The sequence below is a fragment of the Callithrix jacchus genome, chromosome 9 (assembly GCF_049354715.1).
Source record: "Callithrix jacchus isolate 240 chromosome 9, calJac240_pri, whole genome shotgun sequence".
Classification (NCBI taxonomy): domain Eukaryota; kingdom Metazoa; phylum Chordata; class Mammalia; order Primates; family Cebidae; genus Callithrix; species Callithrix jacchus.
In genome coordinates, this window is record NC_133510.1 from 126,746,865 (window position 1) to 126,763,997 (window position 17,133).

General features: G+C 47.4%; 2 pseudogenes; one reads left to right on the forward strand and one right to left on the reverse strand.

The window, feature by feature from the left end:
- The first annotated feature begins 389 nt into the window (after positions 1-389).
- On the forward strand, positions 390-1,117 carry LOC100386435 (ribosomal protein L31 pseudogene; annotated as a pseudogene).
- A 1,690-nt stretch (positions 1,118-2,807) lies between these two features.
- Positions 2,808-11,823, reverse strand: LOC100386790 (AP-2 complex subunit mu pseudogene; annotated as a pseudogene).
- Between the last annotated feature and the right edge of the window lie 5,310 nt (positions 11,824-17,133).

The window sequence follows — 17,133 nt, forward strand, 5'->3', positions numbered from 1 at the left end:
ACCTGATACCACCTCTGTGCTTCAAGAATCTCATCCCCTTAACGGTTGACCTTTTTTGGGGGGCGATGGAGTTTTGCTCTTGTTTCCCAGGCTGGAGTGCAGTTGCACAATCTCGGCTCACTGCAACCTCCGCCCCTCGGGTTCAAGCAATTCTCTTGTCTTAGCCTCTTGGGGAGCCGGGATTATAGGCGCCTGCCACCACGCCCACCTAATTTTTTGTATATTTATTCGGGATGGGGTTTCATCATGTTGGCCAAGCTGATCTCAAACTCCTGACCTCAGGTGATCCACCCACCTTGGCCTCCCAAAGAGCAGGGATTACAGGCATGAACCAATGCCCTCAGTCTTCTTTTTATTTATTTATTTATTTATTAAGACCGGGTCTGGCTCTGTCGCTTAGACTGGAGTACAGTGGTGTGACTCTAGCTCACTACAACCAGTTCTTGGGTTCAATCCATCCTTCCCACCTCAACCTCCTGAACAGCTGGGACTTCAGGTTCACGCCACCACACCCAGATAATTTTTGTATTTTTAGTAGAGGTAGGGTTTTGCCATGTTTCCCAGGCTGGTCCCGAATTCATGAATTCAAGTGAGCCGTCTGCCTCAATGTCCCAAAGTGCTGCGATTACAGGCGTGATCCACCGCGCCAGGTCAACGGTTGAGCTCTTAATTTAAAAAAATATTGCTTTCTACCTCGGACCCGACAGAATGGCTCCCACAAAGAAGGGTGGCAAGAAGAAAAAGGGCCGTCCTGCCATCAACGAGGTGGTGACCCAAGAATACACCATCAACATTCACAAGCGCATCCATGGAGTGGGCTTCAAGAAGCGTGCCCCTCGGGCACTCAAAGAGATTTGGAAATTTGCTATGAAGGAGATGGGAACTCCAGATGTGCGCATTGATACCAGGCTCAACAAAACTGTCCCGGCCAAAGGAAGAAGGAATGTCCCGTACCGAATCCAGGTGCGGTTGTCCAGGAAACATAATGAGGCTGAAGATTCACCAAATAAGCTCTATGCTTTGGTTACCTATGTACCTGTTACCACTTTCAAAAATCTACAGTCAATGTGGATGAGAACTAATCGCTGATCGTCAAATACATCAAATAAACTTTAAAAATTGCCTTAAAAAAAAATAATGCCCAGGTGTGATGGTTCACACCCGTAACCTCAGCACTTTGGGAGGCCAAGGTAGGCAGATCACTTGATGTTAGGAGTTCAAGACCAGGCTGGCCAACTTGGTGAAACCCCATCTCTACTAAAGATATAAAAATTAGCGGGGCATGGTGGTGTCTGCTTGTAGTCCCAGCTACTTGGGAGGCTGTGGCAGGAGAATCACTTGAACCCGGGATGCGGAGGATGCAGTGAGTCGAGGTCGAGCCACTGAACTCCAGCTTGGGCAACAGAGTGAGGCTCTGTCTCAAAAAAAAGAAGAAAAATATTTATTTATTTATTTACTTACTTACTTACCTATTTATTGTTTGAGACAGAGTCTCACTCTGTTGCCCAGGCTGCAGTGCAGTGGCAAGATCTCGGTTCACTGTAACCTCTTTCTCTCAGGTACAAGCAGAGAGGTACTGAATAGCTGAAGTGCCCGCCACCACGCCCGGCTAATTTTGGAATTTTTCATAGAGATGGGGTTTCACCCTGTTGGCCAGGCTGGTCTCAAACTCCTGACCTCAAGTGATCTGCCTGCCTCTGTCTCCCAGATTGCTGGGATGACAGGTGTGAGCCATTGGCACCTGGCCAAGAAAAAACATTTAAAGAGAAATATTCAAAAAGTAGAAATCACCCGTGCCTTTGTTTGGGTTCCATAGAAAACAGGGCCTGCAGTGAAGCTTAGAAACTAATGCTTTATTGGAGAGGAGAATGCCAGGGAGGTGAGCGTGAGGGAAAAAGGGCAGGAAGCACAAAAGCAGGAAGAGCAAGTTCAGGGTGGGGCATCCCTGTGGTGGCCCAGCTTCCTACCAGCACTCAGCCAGTTGATGGGTTTATGGGGTGTCTCTGGAGAGGACGTAAGAAAGCAGTGAATTAGCCGGGCGCGGTTTCTCACGCCTGTAATCCCAGCACTTTGGGAGGCCGAGGCGGGTGGATCATGAGGTCAAGAGATTGAGACCATCCTGGTCAACGCGGTGAAACTCCGTCTCTACTAAAAATACAAAAAATTAGCTGGGCATGGTGGCGCGTGCCTGTAATCCCAGCTACTCAGGAGGCTGAGGCAGGAGAATTGCCTGAACCCAGGAGGCGGAGGTTGCGGTGAGCCGAGATCGTGCCATTGCACTCCAGCCTGGGTAACGAGCGAAAGTCCGTCTCAAAAAAAAAAAAAGGAAGGAAGGAAGGAAGGAAGGAAGGAAGGAAGGAAGGAAGGAAGCAGGCAAGCAAGCAGTGAATTGACTGGGCACAGTGGCTCACACCTGTAATCCCAGCATTTTGGAAGGCCAAGGCGGGCGGATCTTGAGGGTCAAGAGATCAAGACCATCCTGGACAACATGGTGAAACCCCATCTCTACTAAAAATACAAAAATTAGCAGGTTGTGGTGGCGTGTGCCTGTAATCCCAGCTACTTGGAAGGCTGAGGCAGGAGAATTGCTCAAACCTGGGAGGTGGGGAGGTTTCAGTGAGCCGAGATGCGACAGCGCCACTATGATAGAGAAAGAGAGAGAGAAAAGAAGAAAAGAAAGCAAGAAAGCAGTGAATCTCAGAACATTCTGTTAGTGCAGAGCGGGGCGTGGGAAGTGTGTGGTGGGTATGGGGAGAACAATTTATCGGCCAGCTCCTTCACGTCCTCATTTGTACTCCCCCTGGGGCTTAGCCTCCTCCATTTCCAGGTGGATCCCCTCTGAGGGGGTTGGTCATGGGTGCAGACGTGGCTGCACTTCTGTGACCTTCACAGACAATTGGAAATGACAAAGCTGAAATGACTGTGGCACTGGGCAGGGCTTTACAACCACGGAACGGTGGGAGCCGTCGCTGATGTGTCTGCGCCAGAGAGAAAAGTAAATATAAAGTATGTGATTTCTGGGGGCGGGGGTGCAGGTGAGATACGGGGATCCGGTTTGCCATTTCCATAATCCAACCATGAGGAAAATGATGATGTGTTTAAGCTGGTCATGGTGGTGCACACTGCTAGTCCAGCTACTCTAGAGGCTGAGGGGAGAGGATCACTTGAACCCAGGAGTTTGAGGCTGCAGTGAGCTGTGATCAGGTCACTGCACTCCAGCCTGGGTAACAGAGGGATAACCCTGCCTAAAAAGAAAAAAAAAGCAAGTGAGCGATGGTGCCTCACACCTGTAATTCCAACACTTTGGGAGGCCAAGGTGGGAGAGAATCACCTGAGCCCAGGAGTTTGAGACCAGCCTGAGCAACGTTGTGAGACCCGGTCTCTACAAAAGATACAAAAATTGGTTGGGCTTGGTGGTATGCACCTGTAATCCAGATACTTGGGAGGCCGAGGCAGGAGGATTACTTGAGCCTGGGGAGTGGGCTGCGGTGAGCCATGCTTTGCTACTGCACTCCAGCTTGGGAGACAGAGGCTGGAGTGAAAACACAAGAAAACATTACGTATTTAAAAGAAATTGCTCACATCTAATTTCTACTCCCAAGTAACTGCTGTTGGCAGTTTGGTCCATGCTTTTCCTGATCTTATAAGTATTTGTATATCTGTACACACCGTATGTCTAAACACACACTTCGTTTTAAAATGCAAAATGACATACAACCATACAAAAAAGCGCTTTGCTGTTTTCACTTAATGATACCCTGTAATCATTTTTCCGCTCACCTTGTTTCTTAAAAATAGATCATTCCCGTTTCATTCTTTTATTTTCTATTTTGAGATGGAGTTTCACTGTTGCTGCCCAGGCTGGAGTGCAGTTGTGCAATCTCAGCTCACTGCAAACTCTGCCTCCCACGTTCAAGCCATTCTCCTGCCTCAGCCTCCCGAGTAGCTGGGACCACAGGCACCTGCCTAGTCAGCCAGATCAGCCGAATCGACCCTGGCAATCAGTGGGGTGACAGATGTGGCAGCCAGATCGCTCTCACATCCATGGAATGCAATTGGTAAAACCACTTTGGAAAATTGGTGTGAAAGTTGTCAGAATCAAAATGGATTCATCCGTGCTGCAAAAGAAAAATCAGAAACAAAAACACCTTGACAAGTAGAGCCGGTGAAGCTGATGAAGGGAGGGTTCTCGAGCATGAATGCCGGGTAACCACAACTGTCACCAAAGACGCCAAAATCCGCAGCCTTGCACAAAGGTCACCGCAGTCTCACATTACAAATACTTGTTTGAAGACATCTGCCCAGCAATTGCCTGTCCAAACTTGGCCTGGTGCCACTTTTGTTACTGATCTTTGTCACCAAAGATAATCATCTCAAAACAAGTATGTAGTCCTCCTCATTTTTCCTTTAAAAACCTTTGTCTTCCTTTATTTCCTTGAATACACATACACTTTAGTATGGCACACGTAGTTCCATTGCATCGCCCTATTCCGGAATAAATATTTTCTTTTAGAAAGACTCTCTGTCACTTAGGTTGCCACTGGCAGTATCTACTCAGTCTAAGCATACCTCCCCTATCACCCTGCAATTCTATTGCTAGGTTTAAACCCAAGAGAATCAGAAAAGAATACCCACAACAACTTTGCTCAAAAATCATCCAAAGCAGGAAATAACCAGAATGTCCGTCAGCTGTGGAATGGATCAGTAAATTCATACAGCAAAATGTTATGTAGCAATGAAAAGCAACAAGCGCTTCCTAGATGCAACAGGAGTGACTCTCACAGCCATAATGTTGTGAGAAATTAATCAGGCACAAAGGAGTCCACACTGTATGACTCCTTTTGTATGAAATTTCTGAACAGGCGGCCAGGAGCAGTGGCTCACACCTGTAATCCCAGCACTTTGGGAGGCCGAGCCTGGTGGATCACCTGGGGTCGGGAGTTCGAGACCAGCCTGACCAACATGGAGACACCCCATCTCTACTAAAAATACAAAATTGGATGCGCGTGGTGGCACATGCCTGTAGTCCCAGCTACTTGGGAGGCAGAGGTTGTGGTTAGCCGAGATCCAGCCATTACACTCCAGCCTGGGCAACGAGAGTGAAACTCCGTTTCAACAACAAAACAAAACAAAACAAACAAAAAATGGCCGGGCAAGGTGGTTCATGCCTGTAATCCCAGCACTTTGGGAGGCCAAGGTGGGTGGATCATGAGGTCAGGAGATCGAGACCATCCCAGCTAACACAGAGAAACCCTGTCTCTGTTAAAAAATACAAAAAAATTAGCTGGGCGGACGCCTGTAGTCCCTACTACTCAAGAGGCTGAGGCAGGGGAATTGTTTGAACCCAGGAGCCAGGGGTTGCAGTGAGCCGAGATCCTGCCACTGCACTCCAGCCTAGGTGACAGAGCGAGACTCCACCTCAAAAAAAAAAAAAGTTCTGAACAGGCAAAACTAAGTTCAAGGTATGAAAGCAGAGTAGTGGTTGCCTGGCACAGGAAGTGGGAGCGGGCACTGACTGTGAATAGGCACAAGGAAACTTCTGGAGCAAAGGAAATGATTTTATCTTGATTGGAACTGTGGTTACACACACGTATTTTTTATTTTTGTTGTTGTTGTTTTTGAGATGGATGCACTGTCGCCCAGGCTGGAGTGCAGTGTAATCTCAGCTCACTGCAGCCTCCATCTCCTGGGTTCAAGCGATCCTCCTGCCTCAGCCTCCCAAATAGCTAGAATTACAGGTGCCTGCCACCCTGCCCGGCTAATTTTTGTAGTTTTAGTAGAGACTACTACATGGTTTCTCCTTATTGGCCAAGCTGGTCTCAAACACTGACCTCAAGTGATCCACCCACCTGGACCTCCCAAAGTGCCGGGATTACAGGTATGAGCCACCGCACCTGGCCACACACATGTATTTTTTAAATGCAATTAAACTGGTCGGGCATCTTGGTTCATGCCTGTAATCCCAGCACTTTGGGAGGCTGAGGTGGGTGGATCATTTGAAGTCAAGAATTCTGGACCAGTCAAGAATTCTGGAGCAACATCATGAAACCCCGTCTCTACTAAAAATTAAAAAAAAAAAATTTGCTAGGTGTGTTGGCGCACGCCTGTAGTCCCAGTAATTTGAGAGGCTAAGATGCAAAGACCACCTGAGCCTGAGAGGTAGGGGTTGCAGCCAAGATCGTTATGCCCCTGTACTCCAGCCTGGGCAACAGAGGGAGACTCCATTTCAACAGAATAAAAAAATTAAAAATAAATAAATTTGGCCAGGCATGGTGGCTCATGCCTGTAATCTCAGCACTTTGGGAGGCCAAGGAAGGCAGATCACTTGAGGTCGAGAGTTCAAGACCAGCCTGGCCAACAAGGTGAAATCTCATCTCTACTAAAAATACAAAAACTAGCTAGGGGCCAGGGAGGGGGCATCTATAACCCCAGCTACTGTGAGGCTGAGACAGGAATGGCTTGAACTGAGGAGGTGGAGGTTACAGTGAGCTAAGATCGCACCACTGCATTCCAGTCCAGGCAACAGAGTTAGACTCTTTCTCAAAAATATAAATAAAAATAAATTCATTTTGCTGTAGATTAAGATTTATGCTCTTTATTATATCCAAGTTATGGCTAAATGAAAGTGTAAATTAAAGTAAAATAAAGTCACGCAAAAAGGACCAATGTCTCTCTCGACTTCCGGGGTCTCACCCTTCAGTTCTGAGTGTCAGAGAGTTTCTTTTCTTTCCCACTCCACTCTTCTTTTCTAGGTCCTTCAAATTCTTTGGGCCTCTCCTGAAATGTCATTTTCCTAAGGAAACCTTCTCCGGCCCCCATTCTAGATTAGATTACTCATTAAATGCTATTGTAGTGTTCAGGACTCTTCCTTCATAACTAAATAATGGAAGTTATGCTTGGTGCTATTTCTGTGATGATTTGGTAATCTCTGTAAATGTGATTTATTGATGTTTTCTCCCACCAGCAACCATTCACCCTTCTTCTGGTTAATTATCTCCATTATCCAACTCAGATCCGGAACAAGTAAACTTAATAAATATTTATAGAGCTCTCCACTTTAAATACAGAAAATATACATTCTTGTCAATACCACATCACACCTACTCATAGGTTTAAATGAAATATTGATTGGCCATTATTAATACCCATTTTTTAGAATAAAGCAACATTTCCGTTCTCTCTCCCTCTTTTTCTTCCTCTTTCTTCCTCTCTCTTCCTCTCCTTCACTCCTTTTTTTTTCTTTCCTTCTCTCAAAAAAAAAAATAATAAAGCATATGTTATTATAATACCAGTTTTCATACAGGTCATAATCTGTTATCACAAGGCAAACTGCATGATTTTTGGTGATTTGGACAGTTACTAAAACTCAGATCCATATATTAAAAAAAAATTATCTCCATTATCCTCTGAGAAACCACTCCCTTCTTTGTGTTCAGTCCACGTGTTTCTGATGAGTTGGCACTGCCACCCCCCCAACTTCCTCACCCCCCTCTGCCTGGCCAATCAGAGCAGTAGATTCTTCTACACAATATGATTGGTACTGGGGATGGGCAGATGACCCAATCAGAGCCAAGGAGACCCCATGAGCCATCTTGGGTCCTTTCTTCTACAGGTTTGTTTTTTAACTTGGAGATCAAAAATGGGTTCTGCTGGCAACCGTCTTGTGCTCACATGGAGCCTGAGGATGAAGCTCGTTGGGAGGAGAGCAGAACTGAGGGATAGCTCATGATGTATTCCTTGAATGTGCAGTACTCGGAGCCAAAATATTTATTCCTTTTTATTTATACTAGTTTGGGTCAAGTTTGTGACAAAAGGTCTTACCTGTCAAATGGCTGTCTCCCCATCTATTACACTGTTAGCTCAATGGTGGGGTCTTTGTCTTGCTCACTGCTGTATCTTTCCCCATCTAGAACCGGGTCTGGTGACGAATTTTATTGCTTTATATATTTCTTCCAACAGATGCGTATTACTCATTGAGCCAGCTAATTCAAGTTGTATTTGGCTTACTGGTAAATATACCATGGAGAACTCTACATTAATACTCTTACAATTACCCTCAGGACCCCTCAGTTTGAGTAGTCTTGCAGACCTTGTTATAATAAGCAGCTATGATTCTAGTAGGAACTACTAACAAGTTAACAGGTCGAGATGGTGGAGAATACTGCTAATAGGAGTTGAGAAAGAGGTATTGGAGTGGCTGAACCTCAAACGCAACCTGTGGAATTTGGAGCTAGACTCCTTGGATTCAAATCACCCTCACCTCGCTAAATTCTCTATGCCTCATTTCCTCATCTGCAAAACGGGGACAGTGATAGTACTAGTGTCATGGGCTACTGTGCAGTTTAAATGAATGAATATGGCTAGGCTCAGCAGGTGGCTCACGCCTGTCATCCCAGCACTTTGGGAGGCTGAGATGGGCTGATCGCCTGAGGTCAGGAGTTCAAGACCAGCCTCTCCAACATGGCGAAACTCTTTCTCTACTAAAAATACAAAAATTAGCCAGGCTGGTGGCACACTCCTGTAATCCCACCTATTTGAGAGGCTGAGGCATGCAAATCGCTTGAACCCAGGAGGCGGAAGTTGCAGTGAGGCGCGATCACGCCATTGCACTCCAGCCTGAGCCACAGAGCAAGACTGTCTCAAAAATAAATAAATAAATAAACAGTTATCATGGGCCAGGCACTACACTAAATGCTTTGAGTGAGCTATCAATTCCCACAACAGCCCTATAAGGTGGGTACCAGTCATTCATTAAACAAATATTTACTGAGGACTGGGCAGTAGAAATATAGTCTCTGTCTTTGAATAATTTTTATTCGTGAGGGTTGAAACAGGACTTGCTCGCTTTCGTGCGCCGTCTCCCTCTGTGTGGTGTGTGTATGTGTGTGCATGTATACACACACATATATGCGATGGTCTATCTTAATTATTTGCAGTAGTTATGTTTTAAAAGACACTGTAAACATTGAATGATCAAATATGGAATGATCGCTTCTAGGGAAAATGCAGGATTAGGTTCCTGGGAGCCTCTGCTCACAACATTCTTATCAACTGATCAATACATAACCTTGTTTTATGTGCGTTTCTGTTTAAAGACACCTTGTTGAATATAAGTTGCTGATTCATTAACACTGAGCATGTACACACCTGTAAAACTATCATCACAATCAAGATAGCGAACATTTCCATCATGCCCCCAAATTTCCTCGTGTCTCCCTCCAACTCCTCCCTGCCATAGCACATAGCACACCCAGGCAACTGATCTCCTTTCTGTCACTGTAGATTAGTTTTAAATAAGTGGAGTCAGACAGTATGTACTTTTTCTGGTCCTGCTTCTTTTACCCAGCATAATGACATTTTTCCTTTTTGATTTTTTGAGATGGAGTCTCGCTCTGTCACCCAGGCTGGAGTGTAGTGGTGCAGTCTCGGCTTACTACAACCTCTGCCTCCCGGGTTCAGGTGATTCTCCTGACTCAACTTCCCGATTAGCTGGGATTACAGGTGCCTGCCACCATGCCCAGCTAATTTTTGTATTTTTAGTAGATAAGGAGTGTCCCCATGTTGGCCAGGCTGGTCTCAAACTCCTGACCTCAAGTGATTCACTCACCTCAGCCTCCCAAAGTGCTGGGATTACAGGCAGGAGCCACCACACTCAATTTCAGCATCATGATTTTAAGATTTATTTAAGTTGTTATGTGTATAAATAACTCTTTTTTTTCCCACTCCACAGGGTTTATTGGGTCTGTAACTGGACGAAGTCACAGTACAAAGTGAAGCTCACACTATCCCAAAGCAGAGTGGGACTGGGGGCTGGGGTCCATTACTGGCCTTCGGGGGAGCTCCGAGTGAGGGGCAGCCAACCCTCCCACTCCAGAGGTGTGGCCACAAGTGTGGGAAGGAAAAGGAACCCACCTGGCTGTGGTCACAGTACTCAGAGCCTGGCACTAGACCAGGACAGACAGGCAGCTGGGAGAGCAGGAACCTCAGCCACCCTGCCCAGGGAGCCCAGGGACTTCTCCACCAGTCCCACTTGCAATGTGCTTGGCCCAGACCTAGACTCAGGGGCTGGTGCAAAGGGAAGGCAGCAAAGCAGGAGGGAGGAGACACTGACGTGTGTTGTCAGGGAGGGAGTGGCACCTGGACCTGTGGAGGAGGGTGGCTGGGGAGGTGGGCTGGCAGCCTAGTGGCAGCTAGCAGCGAGTTTCTTTTCTTTTTTTTTTTTTTTGAGACGGAGTTTCGCTCTTGTTACCCAGGCTGGAGTGCAATGGCGCGATCTCGGCTCACCGCAACCTCCGCCTCCTGAGTTCAGGCAATTCTCCTGCCTCAGCCTCCTAAGTAGCCGGGATTACAGGCACGCGCCACCATGCCCAGCTAATTTTTTGTATTTTAGTAGAGACGGGGTTTCACCATGTTGACCAGGTTGGTCTCGATCTCTCGACCTCGTGATCCACCCGCCTTGGCCTCCCAAAGTGCTGGGATTACAGGCTTGAGCCACCGCGCCCGGCCTTACAGCAGCGAGTTTCATAAATGCCGCTGCGGTCAATGTAGCGCACCCATTTGATGACATCATGGTCGCTGTAGTTCAGCTTCGGTTCAAACACCTTCAAGTAGCGCACCTTGAGGCCAGAGGGTGCAAATGGCACCTCGAAGTTCATGGAAATGGGGGGTCGAGCCCATTTCTTCTTCTATTTGGTAGGCAGAAGCTCAATCTCTGCACCGATCTGCGATTCCTTATTACCTGCCATGCGCTTGATCTTCCATACGATGGTGTTCTCACCGGCCATGTACTTGGCCTTCCCCTTCATGCAGATCACCTGCACCCCACTTGTGTTCAGGGTGGTTGGGATCCTCAACTCAATCTTCTGAGCCAGCAATGAGGGTTTAAAGTTGGACTTCATGATCACCTTGACCTCCAGTTTGGTGCGTCCCACTTCTCGCACTAGTAGGATGACCCGGAAAGGAAGGATGATGTCCTTGGTCGTGCTTACCTCATAAGTGCAAACTCTCCATCTGGCGGGATGAAGCTGATGCTACTTTCAGAGTCAAACTTGCTGAGTCATACACACTGGTGGAAGGTGCAGTCATCAATGGCAACTGATTGCTTCCCGCTCTTGCTTGTTTCATCAACTGTGCCTTTGCCCTGTTTTTCAATGACTATCTTGTCATTCATCCCAAATTTGCATTCAGGCAGCCCACTCAGGTCGCTCTTCATCACCACCCGGCCCGACACGTGGGCGCTCAGCACCTGCCCTTGTGGGGACGTGAGCAGGTTCACACTCTCCAGCACGTCCAGGAAGAGCTCATTCCGGCGATACTTGATACCCTCTCACCGCCAGCCGATCTGCCCCATCACCTGGCTGGTGATCTGTGACTGCTCTTCTTTTGTCTGATGCTGACTCTAGATGCCCTGCTGGGTGATAAAGATTTTCAGCGCGCCTGTCTCGGAATTCTGTGGGTAACCAAAGTCTAGAATCTCGTCCAGCAGCTCATATATGAGAACAAAATTGTTCTTGATGTTTTCCTCGCTGATCTTGCCGAAGTAGGCAGCCATCACATCACACATCTTATAGAGGAATTCGAAGACCATGGCAGCGTTGACATTCTGCTTGGTGACTGCTGCCAGCCAGATGTTGGACCGCTTGACGTGAAGGAAGCTGGTGCGTGCAATGTTGGTGACGGGGCTGCGCACCTGCTGCCGGGCATGGATACATTGACCCAAAAGGCATCTACTGTGTTCCTCCAAATGTCATCTCTGTAGACTCGGGAGATGAGCACCTCCCCCTTGTGATGATAGATGAATAAGCCTCCAATTACGGCGGCAGATCAGTCTCCGAGGCCCATCGCTCTGAGAACAGACCTGGTGTCCACGGCCCTCTGCTCTGCTGGCCTGGCCACTCTCGGAATCCCCAATAACTCTTTTTTTTTTTTGAGACAGGGTCTTGCTCTTGTCACCCAGCTTGGAGTGCACCAGCCTGGTCATTGCTCACTGTAGTGTCAACCTCCTGGACTCAAGTGATCCTCCTGCCTTGGCCTCCTGAGTAGCTGGGGCTCCAGTCACTGTGCCACAATGCCCAGCTAATTTGTGTGTGTGTGTGTGTGTGTGTGTGTGTGTGTGTGTGTGAGGATCGCTTGAGCCTGAGAGGCAGAGGTTGCAGTGAGCTGAGATCGCACCACTGCACTCCAGCCTGGGCGACAGAGCGAGATTCTATCTTTAAAAACCAGAGCAACAACAGCAAAAAGAAGACCTTATGTCTGGCTGCAATTTTATTTTCTTTTCTTTTCTTTTTTGAGATGGAGTCTTACTCTGTTGCTCAGGCTGGAGTGCAGTGGCGTGATATTGGCTCACTGCAACCTCTGCCTCCCGGTTTCAAGCACTTCTTCCTGCTGCAGCTTCCCAAGTAGCTGGAACTACAGGCTCCCACCACCACACTCGGCTATGCAATTTTTCTAATTGTACATTTTATTCTCCTTCCCTCCTCCTGGGCACTCTGTGCCCCAGTACCTTGGAGTGCCCTGCCTTCCCCAGCCACTCCGAAACTGCCTGTTCCCTTGCTTTTGCCTGCCCTGTGCCTCCTGACTGCAAATCCCTCTCCATCATCTGCCTTTTGCTGAAATAGTTACCTTTCAGCTCATCGCCATCTGCAGTGCACGTTGTGTTTTCGTTGCTTTCCAGCTGTGAGCTGCATCCTGACTTTGCTCTGCAGAGTTTCACCTCTCTCCCACTCACACCAGCTGCTTTGGGTGCTCCTGCCATCTGCAAATCTGTCCCCAGCACTGCAGGGGTTGGCATGTTTCTCTGGTCACAGTGATTAGGGGTGGTGTGTGGCCCAAACTAGCCCAAGGAGGCCAATCCCAGGACTTTTTGTGAGAAATATCGGGAAAAATGTGCCCTCTTTCCCCTGGGATTGCTAGGCTGCTGGGGCATAAGCCATAAGATATAAGTCTTTGGCCCATAATCCCAGCACTTTGGGAGAATGAGGTGGTCGGATCAGGAGGTCAAGAGATCAAGACCATCCTGGCCAATATGGTGAAACCCTGACTCTAATAAAAATACAAAAATTAGCTGAGTGTGGTGGCATGTGCCTTTAATCCCAGCTACTCAGGAGGCTGAGGCAGGAGAAGTGCTTGAACCCAGGAGGCAGAGGTTGCAGTGGGCTGAGATTGTGCCACTGCACTCCAGCCTGGTGACAGAGCAAGTCTCCATCTCAAAAAAAAAAAAAAAAAAGATACAAGTCATTGTCATTTATCCTGCCACTACAGGGGAAATTGCTGCCTGAGAATGAAACAAGAGAGAGACAGAGAGACTTCATAACATAACATCCTTTTTTTTTTTTTTGAGACAGAGTCTTACTCTGTTGCCGAGGACGGAGTACAGTTGTGCGATCTTGGCTCACTGCAACTTCTGCCTCCTGGGTTCAAGCAATTCTCCTGCTTCAGCCTCCCAAGTAGCTGGGATTAAATTAAAAAAATTAGCTGCCACCATGCCCAGCTAATTTTTTTGGTATTTTTTAGTACAGCCAGGGTTTCACTATGTTGGCCAGGCCGGTCTCAAACTCCTGACCTCAGGTGATCCACCTGCCTTGGCCTCCCAAAGTGATGGGATTACAGGCGTGAGCCACTGCAACCAGCCCCATAACATTCTTTAAGCCCCTGGATTCAGCCATACCTGAACATCTACTTCTTTTTAGCTTAAGCCAGGCTGAACCTTCTGGAAGATAGCTCTCATGCTGCCTTCCCATGGCTTCGCTCACTCCTCCTTGGAAGCAGAATTAGCTTAATCTGAATGCTCAGTTTGGAAGGACAAACTGGGCATGCTCTGTCCAGCCACTTCCCTTCCCCTTTCTCTTGGGAAGCAGCTCTTCTGCCCCTTTCTACCATAGTTTTATATGATCAGGCTCTGCCCACACAGGAACCCACTCTCCTCCTGACGTATCTGTGAGGGTACATCACAAAGCTGGCTTGGTATGTTTAAATCTGTGCTTCAGTATTCTGTGCAACCATATTTGGCTACATCTACAAGCCACATTCTCCAACATTCACTTATAAGTAGCCCTTATAATACTGTCGTGCACTGCATGACAATGTTTCAATGTCGGACTGCATATACAATAGCAGTCTCTTGGAATGATAATACCATATTTTTACTGTACCTTTTCTATGTCTTTGTGTCATAATTGCCTACAGTATTCAGTGCAGTCACATGTTGTACAGGTTTGAAGTCTAGGAGAAATGGGCTGTACCCTATAGCCTAAGTGTGCGCTAGACCATACCATCTAGCCTTGTTTAAGTGGACTCTGTGATGTTTGCACAGCCGCAAAATTGCCCAACCACATGTTTCTCAGAATGCATTGCTGTCATCAAGTAACACATGACTGTATTTAGGTACTCCATCTTCTTTATTCTTTTATTTTTTTGCTCTTGGACACACACAAAAAAAACACTCCAGGTCTTTCCAACAGAAAGGTTTTAATGTAGGAAATTGGTTAAAATATGCATTAGTGGCCAGGCGCAGTGGCTCACGTCTGCAATCCCAGCACTTTGGGAGGCTGAGTGGGTGGAACATGAGTTCAAGAGATCAAGACCATCCTGGCCAACATGGTGAAACCCTGTCTCTACTAAAAATACAAAAATTAGCTAGACGTGCTGGCAGGCGCCTGTAGTCCCAGCCACTCAGGAGGCTGAGGCAGAAGAATCATTTGAACTTGGGAGGTGGAGGTTGCAGTGAGCAGAGATCTCACCACTGTACTCCAGCCTGATGACAGAGCAAGAATCCATCTAAAAAAATGCATTACTATCTATTGCTTTGTAAGAATTTAGCTCAAAACATAGCAACTTAAAACAACAATAATCATTTACTGTCTTTCTTGGTTTCTGCAGGTCCAGAATTTGAGAGCAACATGACTGAGCAGTTCTGATACATGGTTTTTCATGATATTGCAGTCAAAATATTGGCTGGAGATGTAGTCATCTGAAGGCTCGGCTGGGGCTGAGGAATCTTGCATGGCTGCTGGTGGGAAACCACAGCTTCTTGCCACATGGGGTCTCTCCCAGAGCTGCTTGAGTGTCCTCATGACATGATAGCTGGTTTCCCAGAGGAAGTAATTCACGGGAACAAGGCAACAATGCCTTTAAAAAAAAGGTGATGAAGGCTGGGTGCAGAGGCTCAGGCCTGTAATATCAGTACTTTAGGAGGCCGAGGCAGGAGGATTGCTTGAGGTCAGGAGTTCAAGACCAGCCTGGCCAACATGGTGAAACCCTGTCAATGCAGTGACACAATCTTGGCTCACTGCAAGCTCTGCCTCTTGGATTCAAGTGATTCTCGTGGCTCAACCTCCTGAACACCTGGACAAATAGACATGCACCACCATGCCTGGCTAATTTTCTTTTTCTAGTAGAGACAGGGTTTTGCCATGTTGGCCAGGTTGGTCTCAAACTCCTGGCCTCGACTGATCCATCTGTCTCAGCCTCTCAACGTGCTGGGATTACAGGCGTGAGCTACCAGACCCCGCCAAATGTTTATAGCAGCATTAATAATATCCAAAACTGCCAGGCGCGGTGGCTTACACCTGTAATGCCAGAACTTTGGGAGGCCAAGGCAGGCAGATCACGAGGTCAGGAGATCAAGACCATCCTGGCCAACATGGTCAAACCCTGTCTCTACTAAACATACAAAAAAATTAGCTGGATGTGGTGGTGCTGCCAGTGTTTTCAGACATTGGAATTGAATGTATTCAGGTATGACATCCTATGACCCAGTTTGCCACAATCCTCCCCACTCCTACTGCCGATGCTAGTGCCATCTCTGATTCATAAACTGCCTGATCCCTGAAGGCATGAATCTGAGTCCCATGATTTAGATAATAAAACCCTACAATACACAATTCACTGTGTTCCACTGAGATCCAGAAATGTCCACTTTTATTTATTTATTTATTTATTGGAGACAGTCTCACTCTGTCACACAGTCTGGAGCGCAGTGGCACTATCACAGCTCGGCTCACTGCAGTCTTAACCTTCCAAGCTTGGGTGATCCTTCCACCTCAGCCTCTCAAGTAGCTGGGACTACAGGTATGTGCCACCATGCCTGGCTAATTTTTTTTGTAGAGATGGGGTCTTGCTGTGCTGCCCTGGCTGGTCTTGAACTCATGGACTCAAGCAATCCGTCCGCCCCTTGGCCTCCCAAAATGCTGAGATTACAAGGGTGAGGCATGGTGCCCAGCTCCACATTTTAATTCCCTGATAGGTGGACTTAGAATATTATTTAATCAGTTCAAAGCGTTCTTCTGCAGCTGGGTTGCTTGGGAAGTCAAAAAGAGTTGTATAGGCCAGGCGTGGTGGCTCATGTCTATAATCCCAGCACTTTGGGAGGCTGAGGTGGGGCAGATCACGAGGTCAGGAAATGGAGACCATCCTGGCCTACATGGTGAAACCCATCTCTACTAAAAATGCAAAAATTAGCTGGGCATGGTGGCATGGGCCTGTAGACCCAGCTACTCGGGAGGCTGAGGTTGCAGTGAGTGGAGATTGCGCCACTGCACTCCAGCCTGGTAACAGAGCAAGACTATGTCTCAAACAAACAAAAAGCTAGGCATGGTGGTTGACGCCTGTAATCCCAGCACTTTGGGAGGCCAAGGTGAGAGAATTGCTTGAGCCCAGGAGTTCGAGACTAGCCTGGGTAACACAAGGAGACTTCCATCTCTACAAACAGTAAAAACAAAACAAAACAAAAAATAACTAAAGAAACTAGCTGGGCATGGGTGCTTGTGTCTGTGGTCCCAGCTACTCCAGAGCCTGAGGTGGGAGGATTGCTTGAGCCCAGGAATGCAAGGCTGCAGTGAGCCGAGACCGTGCCACAGCACTCCAGCCTCGGTGACAGAGACTCCACGTCAAAAAAAAAAAAAGAGCTCAGGATTTTGGACTGTGCAGGGGTCAGTGCCCCTAACTCCCGTGTTGTTCAAGGGTCAGCTGTACATTGTCACAGGCAGGAAGCCTGCATCACAGCAAAGGCTCCTGTTTCTTGAAACCTCAAGTGGGGAAACTGGATCCTGGGACACTACTGCCCCCTATTGCCTGTTGGTCTTCAAAGAAATAATCCCTTCAATTTTGCAAGGCCTGTGGTGTCATTCCCTTTTT